This window comes from Protomyctophum bolini (genome assembly GCF_963924005.1).
Source record: "Protomyctophum bolini genome assembly, chromosome: 2".
Taxonomy (NCBI): Eukaryota; Metazoa; Chordata; class Actinopteri; order Myctophiformes; family Myctophidae; genus Protomyctophum; species Protomyctophum bolini.
In genome coordinates, this window is record NC_137863.1 from 23568352 (window position 1) to 23592280 (window position 23929).

A 23929-nucleotide genomic window follows, 5' to 3' on the forward strand; every position below is an offset into this window, starting at 1 on the left:
AAAGGACTGATAAGAGCCAATCAGAGAGGTAGGAAGTGATAAGGTGCAGACCTGCAACCTGGTGATGAAGCCCAGTCGCCAGAGCACTGAGCTGTGTGAAAGGTTCTGCATGGGTTTGATCCCTGGCACTGCCAATGCTTGGGTAATGAAATCATGTGGCAAGTACTGGGAGCTGATGGTATAGGTGTTGTATACCAGAGGTCTAGCTGCTAGCGCATTCAAAAGTGGATAGACTCCCATGCTCTTGGCTGATACCAACAATGAGCCTCTACGACCTACTAACTTATTTCCTACATAAAATCACATTTCAGGACACTTTACCCAAGCCATGACCTACTGCCAGAGGAGAGATAGCCTACAGGCAGACTGTTCTGATCTGACACTGCAGATGCCAAGTCCTCTTTAAGATAATTCAGTGTATAACTAATGACTGCTCATATCGTGCAATCATCTCGTTTCTAAACTCCTTTTTGAGCCAAATGAAAAAGCCTGGGTACCGAGGCTACTGAACTCCTAGCGCAGCTGACTGACATGCAGTTGATACTAGCACAGAATAGTAAATGCTGAAGTCTCTCCTAGTTTCATTAAAAGGGGGAAAAAAGGTTTACTGTAAATTATATAAACCTATAATGCAGATACTGTACCACACAGTGACATTTCATGAATTCACATCCCTCAATGAGATTGAATAACAGCCATTAACTGTTCAGTAGTTGTTCTATATCCTCCTGGGTTGAGAGGAAATGAGGTTCAACTAGTTCTTTATATTTGACTTAGCTCCACTCTCACCATCCATCCACATGATGCCACTGCCACGTGCCAGGAGGACACATCTACAGAGAAACATGTTTTCACTGGAAAGCCACTAGAATAACATCCTCAAGTGTCCCATCATAATGTGCCCATATCCTCACCACCACTCTAAACTTAGACTACTGTCCGTCACACATTGACTTACAGTGGTTTCCCACAGTTCCCTTGGCTCTCTCTCTCTCTCTCTGGGTCAAGTTCAGAACTATAAGGCTTGACTTTATACATCAGAAAACAGCAGAACTACAAGCTCAAAATGCATTGCTACCACAGCTACCACCAGAGCTACCACAGCCATGGTATTACTACGGTAAAGACCGTAGAAAAAAAAGCGCTACTCTCCTTGAGTCTTCACAGCACAGCACAGAGCATCACGCATTAGCGCTCTTCTGTGTCCATGCACCTTTTTCTTTTTTGTCTGAGTCTCTGTGTGCCTTAAGTAGAAAATATTGTAACTGTTGGGAAAGGAACGCCTCTCATCAATATCTTTCCTGACCTCCCCGGGTACTGGAATGGGGCCTTTCATTTGAACCAATCAGCAGAAGGTATGGGCTGGTATAGGCCCAGCCGTTGACTGTACAGTACACGGCTGGGTAAGCAACTTTATTTAAACGAATAGGTGGGGGACGTCTGTTCTCTAGTTTTTATATAACTCTGTGGTATCGATCTGGACATGATCTCCAAACCCCACTGTTCTAAGGACACGGACCCTGAGGCAGGCTGCACTAGTAGCAAGGCCTCTTTCAACCAAATAACCCCATGTTCTTTTTTTTTCTTTCTAAAAAGCTACTAGAGTTTGGGGAAAGGAGTGAGAGGAGTGACAGCGGGCAGAGGTTGGAGGAGGAATGATTATGAAAGAACTTCATAATGGCCTCTGAACAAAAAATGAGCACTTGGCCAAAGGGAAAGATCACAGGCTTGCAATTACATCAGCGTGCTGGAGTGATGGAGGAGATAGCACTAGCACTGGGGGGCTAACTGCACCCCCCTGCCTCCCTCCGCCGAGCCACAGCCAGCAGAATAGCACTCCTTGACTCCCTTCAAAGGGGTCGTCCGTGACTCAAGCATGAGGTCAAATACAGGAAGGAGAAGGGGAGTGCGAGACACAATCAGGCCTCCTCATCTAATGGAAAGCCTTTTTTACACTTCATTCTCCTTTCATTCTCTTTCCACTCTTCCTCCATTGTTTGGGCCTAGTCTGAGGAGGCTAGTCTGAGGAGGCTTTCCATTTGCAGTCGTGCACTGTAAGTCACCCCCGGAGAGAAAGAAAACATTGCAATGCTGTTGTTTCTTTAAAAAAGAAAGAAAAAAAAGACTACATCTGGGTTGCTTTAAAACGCAGCCCATAAGAGCGGACCGGAGAAGGCAGCCATTGCAGAGTGCATAATGCTCCTAAATAGTAAATACCACTGCAAATGTCTTCTTCTGTGAAATGTGTTTACAAGCGGTAATATGTTAATGGTAATGTTAATGGTAGTGTGTGTGTGTGTGTGTGTGTGTGCGTGTGTGTGTGTGTGTGTGTGTGTGTGTGTGTGTGTGTGTGTGTGTGTGTGTGTGTGTGTGTGTGTGTGTGTGTGTATAAATACTGGCAGAAACAACTGCTGCTGTAGGAGAGTTACTGTTCCTCTTAACTCTTATTGTAACATTCATTGTATCTCTATTGTTCAGTGGAGGTAGTGTGGCTTCTTAATGGAGGCCAGTGAAAATACACCCCTCTACACCGAACAAGCAAGTTGAGTCATAATAATACTGAACATGTACTACACTCCCACGTGTACATGCAAGCGCACACACACACACACACACACACACACACACACACACACACACACACACACACACACACACACACACACACACACACACACACACACACACACACAATTCACCTCCCAGTCACCCCCCCCTCCTTGGGTGGGAGTCCATTTCCGTCTCCTGATACATAAATAAATAAAGGGGTATAGTGCCCCAGGACTGAGCAGGAAAAGAGAAAGAGAGAGAGACAGAGAATGAGAGAGGGGTTGGTGGACAGAAGGAGAAAAGAGAGAGAGACAGAGAATGAGAGAGGGGTGGGTGGACAGAAGGAGAAAAGAGAAAGAGAGAGAGACAGAGAATGAGAGAGGGGTTGGTGCAGAGAAGGAGAAAAGAGAGAGAGACAGAGAATGAGAGAGGGGTGGGTGGACAGAAGGAGAAAAGAGAAAGAGAGAGAGACAGAGAATGAGAGAGGGGTTGGTGGACAGAAGGAGAAAAGAGAGAGAGACAGAGAATGAGAGAGGGGTGGGTGGACAGAAGGAGAAAAGAGAAAGAGAGAGAGACAGAGAATGAGAGAGGGGTTGGTGGACAGAAGGAGAAAAGAGAAAGAGAGACAGACAGAGAATGAGAGAGGGGTTGGTGGACAGAAGGAGAAAAGAGAGAGAGACAGAGAATGAGAGAGGGGTTGGTGGACAGAAGGAGAAAAGAGAGAGAGACAGAGAATGAGAGAGGGGTTGGTGGACAGAAGGAGAAAAGAGAGAGAGACAGAGAATGAGAGAGGGGTTGGTGGACAGAAGGAGAAAAGAAGCAAGGGAGGGAGTAATTGTTTCCCAGCCCAGAGACGTTTAACTTTGGTCCTGATGTGGCCTATAGCCCTCTCACAGTGGTGGAAAAAAGCATTTCTTCCTTAAGTAAAAGTATCAATACTGCAATAATCTGTCACTCTGTGAAAGCCCAGAATTCAAAAGTAAGTATACAATAAGTACATACGGTATTGGCCTCAAATAATGTACCAAAAGTATAGTCATTATGCAGAATGTCCCATTTCACACGTTTTCAAATGTAGACCATGTAAAGAATATTTAGCTGAACTGTATATAGGATTGAAGTGGTTACTGTTTTGTAATAATAATCAAAATCGACAAAGTACAGTAACTATAGTAACTAAAGTTTACTAAAGGACAAGCACTGAAACTCAGAAATAAAAAAAATCTTGAAATCTTAAGTACAGTGCTGGAGTGAATGACTTGGTCACTTTACACCACTGCCCATAGCCCTATCTGTCCCTGTGGAGGTGGGCTCCTTCAACCCAGACATGAGAAGGAGGCCAACAATCAAACACACACACACACACGAAGCACCGAACACCACTCTGAACATGACCTGGCAAGTTCAGCGTGGTGAGGAGAGGAGGGCGGATGGATGGGGGGGGGGGGGACGTTAGTGTGAACTGATTGAATTATACACCATGTGTGTGGGACTGCAGTGTGCTGCGTAACAGAGCTGTCAACCTGTGGTTTAGAAGGACTGCATCCACTCATTCTGACTGAGTGCCCTCTATTAGGCCGTCTACGTGTGTGTGTGTGTGTGTGTGTGTGTGTGTGTGTGTGTGTGTGTGTGTGTGTGTGTGTGTGTGTGTGTGTGTGTGTGTGTGTGTGTGCGACTGTGCGTGCGTGTGTACACACTGAGACGTGTGTGTTCCTGTGGTTGTGTGTGTGCGCGGTTAATTGAGTTTGTTTTGTTTGGAGCCAATCTGCGCATATATGCAGGGTGACAGAAATAAAAAGTTGGGGGCTTGCTAAGGGTTAGGGGAGAGAGAGAGAGACAGAGGCTTGCTAAGGGGTAGGGGAGAGAGACAGACAGAGGCTTGCTAAGGGGTAGGGGAGAGAGACAGACAGACAGAGGCTTGCTAAGGGGTAGGGGAGAGAGACAGACAGAGGCTTGCTAAGGGGTAGGGGAGAGAGACAGACAGACAGACAGACAGAGGTTCTTAGTACTTGGTGTTTTCTAGGGATCACATCCCTTCTCTCTCTGTCTCTGCATGTCTCTTTCTCTCTCTCTCTCTCTCTCTCTCTCTCTCATCTACCCTCTCTCTTCATAGGGGGAGAATAATAGCTCAAAGCATCAAAAAATAATTAGCCTCCCAAATTTATTCATGGAATTTAAAATAGCCGTCTGCACACAGGCATTGTGAAGGGGGAGGCAGCGGGCTTCATTACGGTAATTCTCGCTGTAAGTGTTGTTTACTGTAGTATCTGCCATGATGATACCAGTCTAGGCTAACAGAAGCAAACATGGTCTGTCAATCAGAAGGCTCCCATCAGCTATACTGATATCTCAGAGGACACAGAGAGCCGTCTGGATGAAAGGAACACTAACATGCAGCCTATATATACCACTGTTCATTTTTAACCACTGTCAATACATTTACTCATTTAGTCTTAGTTTTAGTCATTTTAGTCATATCATACTTTATATTAGTTTTATCTTGATTTCCTTTCCTTTCCTTTTCGTCTGTGAAAAAAAGTCGACTTTTCGTCATCGTCTTTAGTCAACAACATCAACAGTGGCTCAGGATGTGAGTGGAGCTGCCAGACAGGTTGTGATCCCTGTGCACACTACAGGAAGCCTATAGATAACCCTGTCAATCACACATCCTGAATTTGCCTACATTTGCATTGTCTGGTTGTTTTGGACAGAGACAGACACCCAGCATCCCTCCCCCCCACCCCCCTTCCATGACACATCTCTACTCTTGACAAACTGTGGGCCTAAATGTTTCAAAACCAAAAGGGGTGTACGGTACTTTCCTCAGAGCCTCCCCTATAGTCCATCTGTGTCATTACAATAGTTCACAGAAAAGATTGTGTGCACATCTCATGCCTGTATTTAGGCCAGGTGCTGAATGTCAAGGCGAGGAAAAAAAACATCTGCACAGTTTTATAGCTCCAAAGAAGAGCATACTTTTATTACTGGCGTAATGTTTCCACCCTTTAGGTCTTCATCAGGCAAAACTCAAACAAAAAATGTTATCCGGATGAAGACCTGAAAGGGTCGAAACGTTTGTTTTGCCAATCGCCAGTAATAAAAGTAATTCTTTTTTGGAGCTTAAAAACTGTGTGCGTTCATACACAGTAAAATCCTGAGTGTAACTCAAGAGTTAACCCCCATTAGGCCGATTCCAAAAATGTTTGAAAAACATTATGTTGCTTTTCTATGTCAAGGAAGGACCCTCCATCTTAAAATAACTTGTTCCAGGGACCCCAGACCAGAAGCAAAGATTTGAGTAAAAAAAAAAAGTTTGCTCTAAAAATTATTATATTCAAAGACTTGGACAAATGTTCACGATTTAAAAATAGCAAATCTGCAAGCTCCACGAAGTGACACTATGAGCTTGTAGATCTGCAATTTTTCTGGAGAGGTGGATGTGTACACTACTGTGCTAGTGTTCATTTTGATGAAAAGTGTTCGTCGACTACTATACCTTTTTTCACTGACGAAAACTACAATAAAACAAAATAAAAACTAAGACTATAAATATACTGACAATTTTGTAAAGCAACAAGAAGAAAAAAGAACAAGACAAATTTTAGGGAGGGACTAGTGGAGAAGACATCCAGTAGAAATAAAAGACAAGTCATTTTATGCGTGGTTGTGTGCAGGTGTAATGCTCAGAAAATAGCAGATCTACGAGCATGTAGATCGGCTATTTTTGGCCCGCAGCTAAGTATAAATCAGGCATTATGATGCCACCAAATACATTTTAGTCGACTAAATCAACTGTAGATTTAGTTGACTAAAGTAAAACATTTCAGATGACTAAAATATGAAAACTAGATAGAATTTTATTCTAAAGACTATGGCTAAAAGAAAACTACATAAAAATGTGCTGTCAAAATCAACACTGCACTGTGCTGAACAGCACTAACTGAAGTATACAATATTCAGCTCCAAAGTGGGTCAGACAAACATACAGTACAAGTACATGGATAGAACTGTGCGATCTCACAGAAAATCTAATGCGGAAGCAATCTCCAAGTCTTTATCATCCATTTGGGGGGTACTGGAGGGAGGGAGGGTGAATGTAATTACTCTGTGACCACATAGTTCAGGCTGTCACAGCTAAGGTCACATGAATAAGACTCCATATATGTCTCTAATCGAGCCAGCTAATCTGAAAGATCTAAGAGCCTGAATCAATCCTCCATTCTGCAGCTATTGATCTCATCTCCTCTGTCTTCCACAGTCTCTCTCGCTCTCTCTCTCTCTCCCCACATCACCGCTTCTCTGCGTCTCTACTGTTTCCTCCCCACTATGCTCTCTGCAGTAATGGATACTGAAGATGTCAGGCAGATTTAACATTTATTGCTTATTTAAAATGGCCTCTGACCCACCACAGACGCACGTACACACGCGCAGGCACGCACACACACACACACACACACACACAGTCACACACACACACACACACACACACACACACTAACCTCCAACCCAACCTGCGGCACATGCATCCACAAAAACATGTAGACCGCACAATAAAGACAGAAAGAAAGAAAGAAAGAAAGAAAGAAAGAAAGAAAGAAAGAAAGAAAGAAAGGCTATGCATCGCTGTAAATTCAAAGGGTTTGCTTAATGGCAACAGGGCGCTGTCTCTCTTGTTGCAGCAGTAGCCATGAAATGATCAAGCATGGCTAATAGCTGTCCTTATCTCTCCAGCAGGCCGCTAACCGTGGCTGTTCAAAGCTCCCTCCTCCAGGTGGGACTTATCTCAGGACATTACTGCCTACTAGTCTAGGCCACAAGAATGAAACTGGTCTGGGCTTCTGGGAATGAAACACTATGGATGTTGTTTTTTCCAGGGCCTATACAGGATTAGACAAGTGCATCAAAGTAATAAACTATGATGGCTAATATTTCCTACAGGCATGTGTCATTATGACTAGTCAGTGTTGTTTTGACAGCAATTTTTTACTTCGTTTTTAGTCATAGCCTTTTGAATACTATACCTCATTTCGTTTTAGTCATATTTTAGCCATCTGAAATGTTTTAGCTTTAGTTGACAAAATATTATTTATCAGTTGACAAAATCTAGTTGATTTTGTCGACAAAATGTTATTTTGGCTGGCCTTTGATGGTCTCGTAATGCCCGATTTGCATGCTGAAAACACCTGTGAGCTTAGATCTTCTATTTTCCGATCTGTGATATACTGACGAAATTGTCATTATATTCGCCGAACATTTTTTCGCCATAGTTTTAGTCGCCAAAATTAACACTGGTAGGCTAGACAGTATGTGTGGCCTACACACACACACACACACACACCTTTGTGGCTCGCCCGCAGTGTTTTGACAGGCAGTTAAACTGACGGAAAGGGGCTCTCTCTCTCTCTTCAACATGTTCTAATTAATAAAATTGCACTGTGCTGAACTGTGGCGCTTCATTCATATTTATAGAAAGGGAACAGGAAAAGACAGAACCTTAAGGGAGCAGAAAGCAGTCACGCCACACACACACTCACACACACACACACACACACACACACACACACACACACACACACACACACACACACACTGAAACCCAAACCCTGGTCCCTACAGCCAGCCACCACATTCCAAACACTCAGAGAAGACTGAGACAACATGAAAACAGGACAACGCAGGAGAGGACAGAAGTATAGTAGAAGAAAATAAATCACACTTGTGTGAAGTGAGGGGCACAGACGTAAACGGTGTTCAATAGCACTGAATTATGCAAAAGAAAAATCGAAAACCTAAAAAATTGAGTTAGGTGGTTTCCTCCCGACAGCTATTATATAGCATCCCAATCATTTTAACCATTTTATCCAAATTTGTATACACTGACTATTCAAAAATAGCAGATGTACAAGCTCACATCTTGTTCATCAACATTTTGGAAAAATCTTGATAGTGTTTAACACAAATCTTCTCTTCTGGGGGTCACTGGCACGTAGGATCGGTTATAACTTATAGGTAAAAACACGACTCGGCCTGTTATGAGGCTGATTTGAACATTTTAAAATGCCATTTCTTCCTCTGCCTAGTGGGAATGTGCATATAAAATTGCACGGAAATCGCACGCTGTGTTCATGACAAAGTTCATATAATGACTATTATAGATACTGTGTACCGATTCGTGCGATGTTTGGACAAAATCTGTAGGTGTTCTGCAAAAAAGGTGTTTTGCAAAAAACAGCCTGCACACGGGGTGAAAAACATAGTACTCTGCCATGCCTTTCAGCCTGGTGGAGACAATTAACGTTCAGGATTTTATTCTGTAGGACATTGGAATGTTCAGAGCGAGAGAGAGAGAGAGAGAGAGAGAGAGAGAGAGAGAGAGAGAGAGAGAGAGAGAGAGAGAGAGAGAGAGAGAGAGAGACAGGGGGAGAGAGCGCACAGTAGACGGATAAGGGATCTGTTTCATATTCCGAGCCAGACTCAACAGCACTCACTCTTCTTTCATCCCTCCACCCTGATTGGAACAGGAAGACCGAGGCAGAACCCAAGGGCTAAGAAGAGGGGGCCGCCAGACACGGCTCCCAGCCAATGGCAAGGCAGAGAGTCTGGGGGACCCCCTGGGGTCCACGGGGGACCCCAGGGTGTAACCTGCATTTCAATACTATACAACGCAGCAAACGCAAGTCTTGACCGTGCTTTGATGAGGCAAATAAACACATGCACAAGATTATGTGAAATAACATGAATATATAATGCACAATCAAATTCGGGCCATCCTTGGAATTCCATTTAGATGTCCATGGGCAAGCACACACATTATACAGTATTGTTGAGACCGAAGGTCGCAGTTGACTATGGAATCGTGCGTAATTTGTCAGTCACTCAAAATCCCCATACATGGGGAAAGCACCCATATATTGCGCCAGGTCTCGTGACATAACTATGACATCATCAGGGATGATAGTAAATCAGGGATCATATAGTAAATGTGACCTGCTGTCGCAATTAAGCCTATATATGGAGATCCCTGATGTCATCAATATTAGTATAGGATACATGTCAGAACCTGTTCTTCCATTATGTTGATCCTTCCCCATCCATCCTTCTTCGACGACTCCCTTTTGACTGATACATTGTCTATTTAAACTCTACACGGGCCTGCCCCAAAGTTATTTGTGCAGCCGCACCCGGAAGCCAGCGAAAACAGAGTTCTCAACAGGCCCGAATTAAGTCCCGGCCCTACCTGGGCCCTCATCAAACCCTGTACACTCAAGACACTGCCCCCGCTGCCACCCTTAGATCTCCATACACGGTGCTGGCCTGTGCTGACATTCCTATGTTGATCTGACCTCATCAAACCCGGTACACTCAAGACACGGTCCATATATGGCCAGTGCACGCGACCGTCGCTTCTCGCCCTCAGGCGTCTTATACTGGTATAGAAACACTCATACACACAAACGCAAGCTCCATAATCTGACCAGCACACTGCTTTTCTATACAACAAAAATCCTTATTATGTTCGTAATTTCTGGTTTATGTGCGCATATGTATTTTATTGCATTTATTTCCTACTTAAATCAAATTAAATTAAATTTCAAAGTCAGAGTTAAATTCAGAGTGACAAACCAGAGCAAACCAACCCGCTGAGAGAAAGAATAGCATATCAAAGGAACTGATTGAAATAGGGAATGGGCCAAGAAAGATTGGATTCTGCGAAGGAGAGCCGTTTAGTTCTAATGGAGGCAGCAAGAGCAGGAGACGGTCAAATAAACTGTGAAGTGAATACGAGTCGAATACGAGGCTCCGAGTCCAAAGGTTTGGCACCAAATAGCCACGAGGCAGTGTGTGTGAGGAAGACATGTTTGTTCATGTTTGAAAAGCGTTTTGCTTCATTAGGATGAAGAGAGAAGTAAAAGATTGGCAAGGGAAGAAAATGAGCAACTGAACCAAAATGTGGACATGCAAGTCAAAACTACATCCAGATGAGCGGGCGAGTTGGACGGACGGCTAACCCTTTCCATATGAAATGATCCTGATATCTATTCCGCCCGGCCTCACAGTTCATTGAGGCCTTAAATCAACCACACATTCCATTAAATAAACATTGGGATTATGCAGATTAATACACAGTGAGCAGAAGATGGAGAGCATTCAGTTTCAGACTCTCCAAATGGACAATGTCCGTCTTCTTCCCAGTGGATAAGCTCTTTGCTCATATACTGTATATATGTATACTGTTGGTGCAGTGTTGATTTTGATTGATTTAGTCAGTCTATTGAATAGAATTTAGTTTTAGTCATATTTTAGTCATCTGAAATGTTTTTGTTTTAGTCGCCTGGCCCGCCAAAATGTATTTTGGCCCGCCAAAATGTATTTTGGTGGGCCTTGATGGCATAATGGCTGCTTTTACACTTACACATCTTGAAGATGTTATTTTCAGAGCGCAACCAAACATAAAACTACTGTCTTCTCTACTGTAACATTTTAGTCTATTTTTTAGACAAAATTATCTTTTAGTGATGATAGCTTAGTTTTTATTTCGCTTTCATCTGTCATAGTTTTAGTCGGCAAAATCAACACTGATCCGAACACCCCGTCTGTGTGCGCACACGCATGCGTGAATAAAATGTGTATACCGGTACTTGAAACCTACAGTATACGACTATCTCATAAATTCATGAAAGGTTCGCTCAAAATAAAAATACATAAACAAACACATTTTCCCATTAACCCGGAGTGCTATCTATCCACCCAGTTTCCCAAAAAAATTGACAATCATGACATGCCCAAAATGGGGACGCCAGGTTGAAAGTGGTTAAGGAAAGTTGGAAACATAACATTTTAAATGGAGTGGATGAACTCACAAGTCAATTCCCCTCATGTTTGTACCTGGTGCTTCTCGTGCGTCTGTGGGCGTTTGATGTGGTAGACTTGCTTGTTGTGGATATAGTTCATGTTTTGGTGGTGTTGCTCCTCTCTCTCTCTTCGCCACCTGCTCATCAACACTCTCTCTGCGGTCGCTCCTCGCCTTGCTGGCTGGATAATCGCTCACATCAAAAGGACCACCACACCAACTTGGCCCCACACTGGCAGATAAAGAGACACCTCATCCATAACTTCAAACACATCTCTCAGCTCCGTAAGCCAATTGTCCTATCTGCCTGAAACCACACTGCACAATCCAGAGCGTTAAATTAACCCTGATAGTGTAGAGATTTTACGATTAAGACTAGTATTTTGCAGTGCAGACTGCATATGTACTAGTGTACATACAGTATGGCTGGGGAGGACCATCACAGTTTGCAGCAAAAGACACAGTCAAAAAGTACAGAAGCAAGGATCTTGTGGAAGAGATTCTCAAGTGTGCTCTTTAAGAATAACTGTATATGTGCCCTCTTTGCGTAGATTCCAATGCCATGTCGTTGACAGGAAGAGATCCTATTGCACCCTTGAACTACTGTCTGCAGGAATCGGAAACGTTCAAGACAAAGACACCCCCACCCCGACCCAAATATCACTGATTGAATAATAAAGTAATAGAAACAACATTTCCTTTCACTAAACCCAACTCACAAGCTTGGCTATACCACAGGGGCTAACCTTTCTCCAATAACACTCACACAAAATCCAATCTGCATGCTTGCCTCCTGCAGTCCATTGTAGATTCAGAGAAGAGGAAAAAGTAAGAAGAAAAAATAAATACATCTTTAGTTTTAATAGCTCATTTCCGTGAGACACTATACCCTTAAGCCTGACATCAGTGAAGACAGAGCCCTTTAACCTCCGCACGCACGCAAGCATGCACGCAAGCACACACACACACACACACACACACACACACACACACACACACACACACACACACACACACACACACACACACACACACACACACACACACACACACACACACACACACACACACACACACACACACACACACACACACACACACACACACACACACACACACACACACACACACACACACACACACACACACACACACACACACACACACACACACACAGCTTGTCTGTGAACAGGAATCAGACTAACCTGATTAGACTGTTGGGTTTTCTTCTTTCTGGAGAACAGACAGGCACGTCAGACCTGGTGGCAGAGCAGTGCGGAACATTCTAGAAATTAAACAACACAAATCCATGATGGCTTATAGTTGTTGTACATTGGCTGTGTGTGTGTGTGTGTGTGTGTGTGTGTGTGTGTGGACATTCCATATGTTGATCTGACCTCATCAAACCCTGTACACTCAAGACACGCTCCATATGGCCAGTACAGAATTCATTCCATATATTTACACATTGAGAATGAAATCTCTTTTTAAAGGGTGAACTGACCAAGAGAAGAGACTAAATAAGTGACACAGCTCTGCCAGTAACAAGTAATATGTTGATCCCCCCCATGCCAAAGTGCCAGCGCTCACCCAGCAGTCTGCCATCACCCAGGCTTCTCGTCCTCAGGGCATCTCACTGGTGTCTGTGTGTAGACGCTCGACAAAGCCGGATGCACCACGGTGGATTCGAACCCACAACCTCTGTGGTGGTGGGCAGGGACTTTGACCACTGCCCACCCGAGCACGTAGAGAAAAGGTAAAGCATCAATTTAACCCTGAAAGTGTAAAAAAAAAAGTAAAAATGTTACCAATGCTATACCCCTTCAGAACACTCAGGATTTTACTATGCAGTTTGTGTGTTGTATACGTCACTCAAGCCAGTGCCAATTTGTCAACGATTAACTGCTCCTTTACAAATTTGCTATGTGGCACAATTAACATGTTTGATCTTTCAGCATGACAGACACGGAATCACATGATGATTCTGGTCAGTGAAAAGGAGAATTTCATCTGGCTTCATCAGTCACAGACTAGTGCAGTAGGCAATGAGCTGTCCAATGTCAGCCTACCCTAGATGTGGTGGCCCTGCTCTGTTGTTCCCATCCCTTTGTGCCTGTGTGAGAGATGAAGCTGTGCACACACACCTGATGATTAAGATGCAAGAGAAAAGGAAAAGGGGGGGGGGGGGTTGAATAAACTCGGACGGTAGAGAAAACAATGATGGGAATCCTTTTAGAAAAGTAATGGGAACATTGACAGCACAGAGCCATGCTTAGAAAACAAATGGTGAGGACTGTCGCACAACCACACACAGCTGGTCAGAGTCCATGTTCAGTACAGTATGTAACTTGAAGTGTAATGCAAGGATGAGTGTGTGTGTGTGTTTGTGTGTATTTCTATAGTGCATGTGTGATTTATGTGTTATTAATACTTGTAAGGATAGTAATACCTGTTGTCAAAATGTTATTGGTCCTCATGAGGAAACAATTATATTTTTGTTCAGGAATAGGATTTCAATTCAGGTTAGGGTTAGCTCGGGCCAACAGGTTATAAAATGGTATTTATAATACAGCCTTATAAGAGTCCTCACAAGGATAATTATATCCACACACACACACACACACACACACACACACACACACACAGCGTGCATGTGTGTGTGTTCATGCATGTGTATGTTTCTGCGCATGTCTGTAGAACATGCCCAGTGTCAATCAAGCCTGCTTCTAATTAAAAGTTGTAGTGAGAGGTACGTGATTGTTGCTAGGGAAGGAAATCACTATCAGCCTCCCATTTTCATATGAATGAGCTCTTTTTTTAATTAAACCCAACACCTAATGAGCGCCTATATCAAAATGACAGAATGTTTCACCAGACAAAGAGCCACATGAGAAATAAAAAAGAGAGATGATGACACACAGCAATGACAAAGAAAGCAAACGGCAAGAGCGAGAGGTGTGAAAGGAAAGATTAATTGGTTATGAGTAGAAAACATATGTGTTGTCTTTGAACGTGCTTCAAAGGATGTGCAGAAACAACCACAAAGAACGAGATGGAATTACGAACGTTGTACATAAAACGACTGAGAAGAAATGGACGAGCATGCTTGAAAGTGTAGTGAGACGTGTACGTGTGTGTGTGTGTGTGTGTGTGTGTGTGTGAGAGAGAGAGAGAGAGAGAGAGAGAGAGAGAGAGAGAGATAAAGATACATACATACAGACAGAGGGAGATATTCTAAGTATAGCAGGATGCCAGGGATATCTTTGATTAAAAAGACGAGAACTTTCATCCATTAGCGCCTGTTGGGGTGTGTGTGTGTGTGTGTGTGTGTGTGTGTGTGTGTGTGTGTGTGTGTGTGTGTGTGTGTGTGTGTGTGTGTGTGCATCCTTGCACACTCAACTACTCTATGTGTGCATGCCTGCTATAATTTCTCCAATTGAAGGTTAATTAAGGCTTGGAGTGAAAGCCACAGGATTGCAAATCAAAGAAAGTAAACAGTTCGTCAGTGACAGTCGCCTCAGGGGATTATTAGAGAAATAAATAAAAGATGCATTAAAAAAATCAAAACCATTTGAAACATGAACTTTGAGAGAGGCTATATACTGTACACGCACACACAACACGCACACAAACACATTTTCATTTGATGAATCTGTGATCATGCTTACAACGCTGCTCAGTGAGTCTGCTGCCCTCCCTGGGTGTTGATTTATTGACTGTAAGAATTGAGAGTTAACAAATTAAGTCCTATTTTATACTAATAATCAAAAATAGCCCATCTCTGGTAGATCTATTTTTGCAAATTGTTTTGTAAACCTCTGAAAGTTTTCGCCTATAATGACATCAGAATAGAGTCACTGGGGTAACGATGAAGCAAGGTACCATGTGTGTGCAGTACGTATGACAAGGCTAAAACAATCCAAGATTCTGCACTAATATCCATCTGGCACGGCAAAGATAAAATAACTGCCGAGTACTACAGTACAGCCAGCAGGCAAGCACAGATGGAGGTGGCAGGGTGGGACCGGAGGCTGTGTGCATGTGTGCGTGTGTGCGCGCGCGACGCGCGTAGGGTCTGGGGTGGGGGAACTGTTGAGAGGAGATATAGTTGATTTGGGGCTGTGCTGTGTTCAAGTCAAAACTCTCAATCTGTGAAAGCAGAGGGATATGAGCTAATTAAGAACCGCAGGGGCCAAACAGACAGAGGAAACCAAATTAAAGGCTAGAGTGGATAAGTGAAATACTGTAAAGAGACAGTACTTTTGTAGTTGTGACTGTTTGGTTTGGCTGGTTTAACTGTAAAGAGTGAGACAAGAAGTAAGGAGGGAGAAGGAGAGTCCATAGAGAGATGGGCAGAAAAAGACGGATGAAGGAAGCCTTTTGTTAGAAATGCTTTGGTGAGTTACCGCTGTCAAGTCTTTCAGTTGAAAAGACGTTATTTTCGGCAGTAGCCAAGAGTTAGTTCTTTAAAAAATAAATAAAAAAGGTTCCATTTACATGGAACCGCTCACTGCGTCTCGCCTGCTTTTGTCATCTCCCCATTCGAATCCTCTTTGCTACCAGTGGTTTACAACCAGTGGTCCGGGGGCCACCAGTGGTCCTTGAGGAGGAGGTTCCAGGTTGTCACCAGCTAAATGATGGAGAGTTGGTAACCAAATGAACCCTTATAGATCTTTAACTCTTGAGAGCGTAAAATAAAACAAGATGCCCCTGTAAGGGTCCATTTGGTTTCATTTTACTCTCTCAAAGGTTAAATTATTGTTATACCTCTGCATTACTTAATTTACAAGAAGTCTACACAATTAGAGAATGTAGAAGAATTGTTATTTTGATCGTTTGCCTGGTCTCTCTCCTATGGTACCACATCAATACAGCATAGAATTGTGGACAAATGGTGGTCCGTGGCTCAAATGCCGAATAAATAATGGACCTTCATATGAAAAAGCTTGAAAACTACTGCCTTATACGATGCCGTTTTTTCTCATTGCCCTTTTTGCCATCCGTCTTCCTTCCATTTCGTCTCCAGCCCAGCAGCCTGTATCTGATTGGCAGCGGGCCACTGTTTTCATAAACACAGATTTTTGGAGGGCCAGCATACATACATAAACAGCAGCACTACAGGCCGTAGTGTCAGATCTCCTCTAAACCTCCGTCACTCACTCTGCTCTTCTAAAAGCCCCATCAGGACTGTGTTTGGGCCCAGCCTGACAGTCGTGGCCCTTCAGACGGGTCCCAGGCAGAACCAGAGCCCCCCAAAGCCCTTCAGAACCCCAGTGTCCCTGCCTGTCAGTCCTGGATTAACTCTGTATACATACAGACCTATTACTGTACACATATAGCAGAGGCCTTGAGGCGTAATAAATATCCTTTAATCTGATAACCTTATGTTTACCCCAAAAGAAAAGTTATTCATGTTTTTCAGTGTTTTTCCTTTTGTGGACTGAATGGCACTTCATGTTAAGCAGCTGAAACTATAGCAGTCTATAACTATTTGTAGTTTTGTAAAGCGCGTTGCCCAGCACTAACGGTTTCTGTGTTTCATGGCGTTTAAATGTTTCATGGTACTGTAATGGTCCTGTAATAAGTAGAACCATTTTGTTTCTGTAACAGTGACTAGAACATTCCACAGAGGAGACCATGAATGAACATCTTTAGTTTTTACAAAGTACAGAATGAATGATTGAGACATTATAAATCACACTATTTAGATTTTATTCTTGGCATGGATATTGAATTTGCCTTTTTCTGCCATATCGTTTGATTGTCTTGATATCTTTTAGTTTTAACCACAATACCTGAATGATGTTGTATAGCATTTGCACAAAACGGCTTTGCTGGGTACGCTGCATCGTGCATCGTACTGTACGCATGTTTTTAACATAACCACTGTTACAAATACCCAGGCTTTCTTGGTCACTGCAAGTAACCACCAAACTAAAGAAAGCATCTGTGTAAAGAAAGAAAATTATAAAGTTGAAAACAGCCTTTGGTGGCAAGTTTTTCTTGGAATAGTTTAGGCCTGTATAGCATAGATTCATTTTGATTAACCTTCTTGACCTACAACAGTACTGTATCATCATACACACAAGACACTTAAACTAATGATTATTTTGACAATTAAAAATGTGTGATATAAACAACTCCTGACCTAATTTACATAATACTATGAATTCCATTTCAGTATATGTCCATGTAAGGTGTAAACAGAAAAATAAATAATATGATCGTATATTGCGTAGCACGGCAAGAAATATTTTTTAATTTGTATTTGTTTTTGGCTTTTCTGCCTTTATTGATAGTGTCAAGTGAAGATAGACAGGAAAGAGGGAGAGAGAGAGGGGAGAGACATGCAGCAAAGGTCGTCATGAACGGGACTCAAACACGCGACGCGCTGTCAGGCCAAAGCCTATGTGGCATGAGCCTGGACCGCTTGGCCAGCTGGCGCCCCAAGAATGGCTTTATTGTTCTTTTCTATACGTTTAGAGCCTATACTGCTTAAGTTATGAACTTATGATCATATTTGGCAAGTACCACAACACATCAGATTTACTTCCGCAGATGACTTTTCACATGCCCCTAGCCTATCATATGACCCCGTAAGCAACCCTCCTTAAAGTTCAATACTATGTATGAAGGCACTCCTCTCAAAATGCTCTGCAGCATGCGTGTGCCTTCAGGCGTTTTCCTTCAGAATCCCTTTAGTCCTTGAAATACTTTTGTTCTTACATGGGAGCTCTGACAAAACCCTACTGTTTAAAAATAAACCCATCTCTACTGAGCACGCCAATAAGCCAATGCTAATGCTGGAGTCCTGGTGATCACTATACATCCGACTTGAGTTGCACCCAGTGTTCCTGTACAGTGGAGGTCCACACTTATTATGAATAATATAAACAATTTAAAAAGGCTAGTATACGTTCTCAGTCATTTTGATGTGAAACATTTCAATACTCAATCTTTCAAAAAATCTACAAAATGTTTTGTGGATTTTGGCTTCAACCTACGTTACTGTCATTATTGCCATGCTAGTCTAGCCCCACAGTATGTTAGACCTCCTCAAGGACAATGTTTGTAATATGTGACAATTTGGCCAATTTGCTGTGTTGTTTTCACCCCATGAAGGAATGGCGGATTCGGCCACGCCCCGAAATACTGTGTACTCAAAGAATAGTAGGCCTAGTACCGCAGCTCTTTTTCAACAGTATTACACTATCAGCAGCTATTTGTTCTATCGAGTGGGATGAAAAATATATATGATCAGTCAGCAAGCCAGAGAGAAAGAGACAGATGGCTGTGTGCAGCAACGAGGCGCAAGAGGAGGATAAAGAATGAAGGGATGTTATCAGGAGAAAAAGAGCCTGACAAAGTAACTTCCACTTAGCCCATCCTCTGTCCTCATAGATTAACCTGTCCAGGTCATCTATGCCTTCAAGCTGTGCGGTCCTAGAGCCGCCTATCACAAAAGCCAAATCTCTGCCTCACAGACACAGGTCAAGTTTACAAGACCCCTGTTCTAACACATGGCGTGTGTCAGATGTAGCATTCGCTTATGTCACACAGTTTACCATCAACCTATATGCGCTATAGCCTAATCTAGTCTAGCTCACGTGTTGCATACGATGAGCTTGTAAATTGGGTTTCAAAATTAAAAAATCGGGACACCAGGTTCAAAGTGGTTGTACTTGGTTGTGACAGAAAACATTCTGTCGCATAATAATTTTGAATAATAAATTGGGCTTTGTACTTCCTGAGAGTGGGTTGTGAATAAAAAGTGATGACTGCATGACACAGCCAGGCATGCAGAATGCTGCCTAGCATTTCTCAAGGTGATGACGCTCATCATGATCTCTGACCCTCCTTGACTGGGCTCTGCTGAGCTGGCCTATAATGATTAGTGGTTATTCTTTGGCCATCAGCTCCTGCCTTTCTCCGGGCGTCCTCACGTGGAGGTGATGTGTGGATTGGGTGGAGGGGGTGGGACTGATGAGATGAGAGGTTGACAGGGGGCGGTAAGCACAAAGACAGCACTCATACAATGCTGCACCTTTGAGTGGGGTGGGATGGGTGGGTCTGCGTGTGTGACGATATGGAAACTGTATATCAATACATTTCTTTATTGAGGTGCCAGCACTAATTTGCATGACGTTTTTTTTCTGTCTGAGTAATGAGACAGGAATAGATATGCAAACAACTAGGTGCTGATGGCAGAACAATGGAAGGGTCAATTGCTTTTCTTTCACGAAAGGAGCTGTGCTGTTGCTTTGCAATGAGTCTCTTTATGTAATGCACCTGTCCTGTAAACAAAGAAATCGACTTTGGTAGCTCAACTTAAAACTGGATGACACAATTAAAAACTTCCAAACTGGCATTCCAATTTTGTCAAGTCATTGATAATGGGTGAAGAGCAACAGCTCTTATAAAGCGCAACAGCATGGCTTAAGTGGTTTAAAACAATTCAGAACCCAGACAGGTATAGATATTCTATGCCAATGGTTATCATCATACTTTGTGTATGGTCTAAAGCAAAGCATAAATATTTTAAGGAAAGGGGACACTCGTATGTATCCAGCATGAAAAACTACAACATTTCAAAACTGATCTGTCAAATGCATAAATGTGCAGATCCATCGATTATATCACAGGTGTGTGTGTGTGTGTGTGTGTGTGTGTGTGTGTGTGTGTGTGTGTGTGTGTGTGTGTGTGTGTGTGTGGGGGGGGGCCCATAACATTTTGGAAGGAAGGAAGAAAGGGGGAAATTACAGCCATATATAGCTTAATCGTGCAGACAGTCTCGTATTTGTGTTCAAGTTAATTTCACACACAGGCACAAGAAAGTCAAGAACAAAGGCCCGCTGAGAGAATACAGAGAGGCTGATGGGATGGGAAGGATGGGGAGATAAGGGCTACCGGAAATGGAGAAGTAGGGCTGAAAAGGCACTGGTGATATTAATTTAAACAATGGCCAGTTTAATCATAGTTAATTACATTTGCAGGCGCTGGGTGATGGGGGGGGGGGTCCATCTGTGCAAATGCTCGTCAGCCCAATGGAGATGTTTTAATAGGAGCACACAGATTTCTGTGGTCATAATATGAATACATTAATAATAAGCATTGTCTCTCTCTAGGATATTGATAGAACCGTAACAGTGCAGCACAGGTCGTATTCTTGTGGCCACATTAAGAGGCAGCATTAGCATTTCTGCAGAGCTCTTCATCCCAAACACTTAAACCCATTTCTGCAGCTGCAGCATAAATACAATATCAGACAATGGAGGCGATGCGGGGATAAAAGAACATGGGATGAATATTTCCAGAGGAAAGACGCAAGAGTAAAGTAGCCTGAACACATCCCCACTGGTTAAATTGTTAATTAATGATGTGCCGGTTTATCAGTAAAATGAACGCTAATTACTCTTTTTAATCTCCTGTGTTTCACCACTTTTTTTTCCAAACCAGTTATCCATCCATCCATGCACCAACCCCCCTTTTCTTTTCTTACTAAAAAACAGTCTTTCACATGGTTGCTCGTTATCTCTACACATTACAGACCATTGACACACATCTGGACGCTCCGATGTTGACCCTTGACTCAATACACTGACCTGGGGGTTGGTTATGGGGGGGAAACAAACAGGGTCACTGAAGGATGCACGCGACGTCGATGGCTTTTTCTTATCTCTGTAGAAGGAACACAACAGAAAATGGGGATAGGACGAGGATTAAATTAATCATCAAGAGTCAATGGTAAATGAAGGCCCCGCTTAGTTTGAAATGTTGTAATCTAGTGTGATCTCTCTCCGAGGATCTTCCTCAGTGTTCATTTCGTAGACTAAAACTGCACAAAATCAAAACTAAGCTATGATGACTAAAACTAAGACTAAATATATTGACAATTTTGTCAACAAAACAAATACTAGACTAAAATGTTAGGGAGGGACCCTAGTGGAGAAGAGATCCAGTAGAACTAAAAAGTAATTTTATGTTTGGTTGCGTTCCAGTGTTGCGCTACAAGCTCACAGCTAGCTCACAGCTATTTTCAGCAAGTATAAAATCAGCCATTATGACCACCATTATGACACCATCAAGGCCCACAACAAAATAAACTTATTACATTACAATAAAACTAAAACTTTTCAATGACTAAAATAGGACTAAAACTAAATGGAATTTTATTCTAAACAGACTAAACCAAATCAAAATGTGACTAAATAAACACTAGTTTGCCTCTGGTGCTCCCGGCTCAGTGATGCTGCAGAAGGGGGAACACACTCCCAGTGTGTGTCCCCGATCCACTATATTTGGTGAAGTGTCTTGGTGTACTGTAGACTGAAGAAGAACGCAGCACCAAATTATCAAAGAATTCTGAGGGACCCCTGGTTTGGACTTGTGTCAAGGCACCCACTTTGAGAATCTCTGCTCTAGACACACACACAGACCAACAGCACTAGAATCCCTGCTTCAGACACACACAGACCAACAGCACTAGAATCCCTGCTTCAGACACACACAGACCAACAGCACTAGAATCCCTGCTTCAGACACACATAGACCAACAGCACTAGAATCCCTGCTCTAGACACACACAGACCAACAGCACTAGAATCCCTTAGTATTAATAACCTTAGTATTAACTATTAACCCATTCAGGACGGGAACCCCTTGTGGGGTTCTTGTTGCCATGCACAGTATATAGCAACATACATAACACCTGAGGGCGAGAAGTACGCATCCGCCTTGTTGACGGCAGACTGCTGGGCGAGCACTGGCGCTTTGGCATGAGGGGTCAGATCAACATGGAATGAATTCTGGCCATATAAGGAGCATATACAGGGTTTGATGAGGTCAGATCAACATATGGAAAGTCAGCTCCATACAGTATATGGAAATCTAAGGGTGGTAGGGGGGACATTCTCTTGAGTGTACAGGGTTTGATGAGGGCCCAGGTAGGGCCTTCATTTTCGGGCCTGTTGAGAACTCTAGTTTTCGCCGGCTGCGGCTGCACTAATAACTTTGGGGCAGGCTCGTCTAGAGTTTGAAATGGACAGGTATAAGTCAAAGGGGAGACATCTAAGAGGAATGGTGGATGATGGAGAACAGGTTCTGACATATATCCATATATGGAGATCTAAGGTCAGAGATTGAGGTCAGAATTGCTGGCCAATATCGATGACATCAGGGATCTCCATATATGGGATTAATTGCGACAGCAGGTCGCATATACTATATATCCATCCCTGATGATGTCATGTGATGTCACAATGACCTGGGCCCCATATATGGGGGCTGATGTCACATGATGGGGGCTTGCCTGGGGTGACCAGGGGGCTGATGTTACATGATGTCACGATGACCTGGGCACCTGGGGGCTTGTTTGGGGTGACCAGGGGCTGATGTCATGTGATGTCACGATGACCTGGGGGCTTGCCTGGGGTGACCAGGGGGCTGATGTCATGTGATGTCACTATGACCTGGGCACCTGGGGGCTTGCTTGGGGTGACCAGGGGGTTGATGTCATGTGATGTCACGATGACCTGGGCACCTGGGGGCTTGCTTGGGGTGACCAGGGGGTTGATGTCATGTGATGTCACGATGACCTGGGCACCTGGGGGCTTGCTTGGGGTGACCATGGGGCTGATGTCACGATGACCTGGGGGCTTGCCTGGGGTGACCAGGGGTCTGATGTCACGTGATGTCACGATGACCTGGGGGCTTGCCTGGGTTGAGTGACGGGAATTGCGAGTGTCATGACAGAGTGACGGGATTGTGGGTTAGGTGTCAAAAACGCACGATTCCAGAGTTAACTGCGACCTTCGGTCGCAATAACGTCAGTTCTAAATGTGAAATGCAACAGAATGTTTCTTAAAAACACATTCATACAGTATATGCGTGTGTGTGTGTGTGTGTGTGTGTGTGTGTGTGTGTGTGTGTAATTGCAGTATTTAAAGACGTATAAATGAAATGAAAAACAGAATATTCTAGAGTTTAGTAAATCTGTACATACAATTCTGATATTGAACAAAGCATTCACTTCCATCTACAGCTGTCTTGACTAAAGCATACATACAAGCACTGCTCCCGACATTTCTGAAAGGAATTAAAGCAAGGATTGTTTAGTACAGTACCATGATGTCAACAGTGATGGTCTCGTGTGAATCACAGAGTAGAATCGGACAGCGGGACTAAAAAACACGATAAGATGTGAGAACATGGTGGACAGAGGAAAAAAGGATCAAATAAAATAGATAAAAAAGAAAGAATGGAATAGAAATGGAAAGGGGGGGATGGAGCAAAGAGAGAAACTGGAGAAAGAAAGACAAGACTAAAAAAAGGGAAATGGAGATTTTTTTTCTTCTTCTTCCCCGTCTGGTTTTCTATAAGAGGAACTGAAGGAGATAAGACTAAAAGGACTGTCAGTCAGAGGAACAATCCTAGCAGTGTCCCCTCCTCCTCCTCCTCCTCATCTTCCTCTGCTCTCCCTCTCTGCCTCTCTCTCCAATTTCCACAGATTCCTGCACAGATAGTCGCTGT